The sequence below is a fragment of the Galeopterus variegatus genome, unplaced genomic scaffold (assembly GCF_000696425.1).
Source record: "Galeopterus variegatus unplaced genomic scaffold, G_variegatus-3.0.2 Scaffold11745, whole genome shotgun sequence".
NCBI lineage: Eukaryota > Metazoa > Chordata > Mammalia > Dermoptera > Cynocephalidae > Galeopterus > Galeopterus variegatus.
This window is the reverse complement of record NW_007737856.1, coordinates 42,735-46,016: the sequence shown is the minus strand read 5'-3', so window position 1 is coordinate 46,016 and position 3,282 is coordinate 42,735. Positions and strand designations below refer to the sequence as shown.

The window sequence follows — 3,282 nt, the reverse complement described above, 5'->3', positions numbered from 1 at the left end:
TAGATTTGGTTTAATTCACAATTTAATTTTTCAAAGCAGGTTAATGAAATATCAGTGAACATTGCTGTTTGGAGGCTGACTTACATTGCATGTACCTACTACATTGAATAATTTAAAAATAAATTCCAGGATTTATGATGTCAACTATGATACCATTCACATTAAATACATTTTTGAAGATTCTCTTTTATTACATTACATAAAGAATGGACATTTTAAATGGTAGCGCAGACACATAATGTTCAGTCAGAGACAATATATGCGTATTAAAATTTTGTATATTTTGATAAAGTAAAAATAAAGCTATATAAACTGATCTTTAGGTTTTTTTCTGCAAAAGTAGAGTCACGCTTTCTAACACTTCCGAGACATCTTCATTAAGCTTGCTTTGTAGACGCAGCGTCCGAATGACTCTCACTCATTTTCACCACCTATACCTAAAAAAGAGGATTGCATTTGCCAGCTGGTATTTTCTCTGTTTTTAAAGTTACAAATGGGTAAGTTCCAAAAGAAATGCAGAATGCACGGGCCTAAATTCCAAGCTGTTATATTGTGTTGTCAAATAAATAATATTAATTTTAAGATAAAACAGAGTGGCTGCAGTGGTTCAATACTAGTCAGTGCAAAACACATGAACTCAGTGGTTTAAGGAGCGAGGCCGGAGGCCCTCAGACTGCACTGAACAGACTGGCCGGTGCTTGACACTTTAGAACAGTCACCACAGCCTGTATGAGGCATTTTTGTAGTTAAAGATGCAAAATGCTCAGCAAGCCAAATGGAGAATCACCTGTTACTGGATGGCTTGTCACATCTGCTGTGCTGTCTAAGCCTCCCCCACAACCCCCCATCCGGACGGCCCACCAGGGTCTCAGGCACGCCGGCCCTGTGGGTGCGGGTTGCTCTGCCTGTCCACCCCATCCGCTGAAACACACAGGGAGGGGTTGGTCTGACTTAAGAGAAAAATGCCTGTTTCCCTAGCTGGCATGTGGCACAGGCCTGGTCCATGCTCCCAGAAGCACACAGACGTGGGTGCGGGTTGCTCTGCCTGTCCACCCCATCCGCTGAAACACACAGGGAGGGGTTGGTCTCACTTAAAGAGAAAAATGCCTGTTTCCCTAGCTGGCATGTGGCACAGGCCTGGTCCATGCTCCCAGAAGCACACAGACATGGCCCACAGCTGTGGAGGGTCAGGTCCCACTTGCTGCACTTGGTCTGGGGGCTGGGCTGAGGGGAGGTGCCAGCTGGGGGACTGGACTTCCCCGAAAGGGAAGAGCTCAGCCCAGGCCACTGCAGTGCTGTTCAGAGAACAGCTCAGGGCAGCAAAGCTGCAGCTTCACCCACCGTGGCCTGCCCTGCAAAGCCCTGAACATCTTTGCCAGGAGGAGCCTCTTCATCCTACAGGGGGGGACTCCAGGGAGCCCTGTCCTCTCAGGCCTGGCCAGAGGCTCCTCTCAGGGGCCCTCAGAATGTAAGGAGAGCACGCATGGATGTGTGGTGTGTGAGCACGTGTGTGGTGTGTGTGTGCACGAGCTTGCACATGTGCACGGCCTTTGAGTGAACGTGGACCTGAAAGTAAGAGGACACAGGTGCAGTCAGGCCCACTCAAGCACGTCTAAGGATCTGCAGTGAGGAAATGGGATGTGAACTGGAAACCTTGTGTCCTGATCAATACGGCAAATTACAAGTTGATGATTCATTAGCATGTGCAGGAGTGAATATGACCTTCAGAACAAAGGCAAGTGTGTAAAGCTGACATCACCTGCTGTAAAGTCAGCCGAGGCAGGTCAGTACTAACTGCTGGGAGACGGAAACCGTGTTAAACCACACCTGAAATGTCATTTCACTGGGCTCTTCTTTTTCTCCTTTTATTTTAAATCTCCTGCCCCTTCTCTATTTCAGATGATCAAGCAGATTCCTTTAATAATTTCCCAAACATCTGCTTAGAAGGCATTTTGAAGCGTGTGGAAGTTTAGTGACTTTCATGCTAAGACTTGAACTACTAGGGATAAACGGCAGCAGCCAGGGCGCAGGCAGAGCTGGGCTGCAGCGCCCGGAGCACCGCGTGACAGTCTTCTGTCCTTAAGGCTGAAGGATGGAAAGTAAAAGCAAAAGCAGACGAAACGGCAACGGATTGTGAAGAGAAAGCACAGCAAATTATTGTACCCTAAATACTCCTGCCAACTAATCACGGCCCCAAAGTACCCGGAAACAGAGGTGCAGAGAATAAAATCAAATCTGAAAATTCCCATTCACCAGATATTGAAACATCAGCCAAAACTCTCAACAAAATTTAAATGTAGAGTGACCAAAAACGTCGTAACTTAAAAAACAAAAGCTTTAAAAACATACTTTAAATATTAGATGATACATTAACAAGTAAAAGAATAAAAGAGATATAAACAGCTATGAAAATAGTTCAGTGCAAAGGCAATTTTAAGATTTCTAAAAAAATACATTACAAACAATTTTTTAACTAAACATACAGAGAACCTGTCCCCCGCAGGTGTAGACTTACTTCCACACTGGGGTCTTAAAAAGGGCTAAAAACGCACACACCACAGGTGCAGGGTCAGCATGGCCGGGGCCGCCAGGCACAGACCTGGGTGGCGCTGCGAGGCGGGGCGGGGCGGGGCGGTGTGAGGGGCACTCGGGAAACCCCGAGGACGACCCTCAGGGTGCAGTGGAGCCTCCCCACTGTCTATCCGAAACCAGACCCTCAGGATCCTAATCTTTGGTATGGGGTTTACACTGCCCCTAATTTATCCCAACACTGTGCTCACTGTTCTTGCTGTTAACTTACCCCCTAGTTCAAATAACTATTTTATAGGTAAAACGTTAGACAATCAAATTGTGAAACTTGAACTTCCCCAAATATCTACTATCGAGCACCTCAGAAACGGACCCCCCACGTCCTGCAGCTTCTCAGCATGACATCTAGTGGCGGGCAAGGGGCTGACGACTCTTCCTTCAGCTTCTGGGTGACCCTCTTCTACAGAGGCTCAGTTCTGTGTCTGGAGTTTGAATCTCAAACTGAAATGTCTCCTTTAAGAACCATTAAGGCTATGTCACATAGATTATTTCTGGAAATAGAAACGCCGGCGAGAAAGTAACAGGAACTCTACAACACTGGCCTTCTGACGGCTCACCCACCCCACAGAGACACTGGCCCAAAGCCTGGGACAGTGGAGTGACATGAGAACACGCAGAGCCGGCATGGAGGTCACAGCCCGAAGGCAGTCCCCGCCCGTGACACTGGCCATGTCAGCCTGAAACAGACCTTGG

General features: G+C 47.1%; 1 long non-coding RNA gene across 1 annotated transcript; it reads right to left on the bottom strand.

The window, feature by feature from the left end:
- Positions 1-4: 4 nt before the first annotated feature.
- LOC103610765 lies at positions 5-2,883 on the bottom strand. The gene is made up of 2 exons (XR_552237.1): positions 1,046-2,883; positions 5-905 (listed from the first exon to the last, which is right to left on the bottom strand). It is a non-coding gene; the product is annotated as an uncharacterized LOC103610765 (long non-coding RNA).
- Positions 2,884-3,282: the final 399 nt, after the last annotated feature.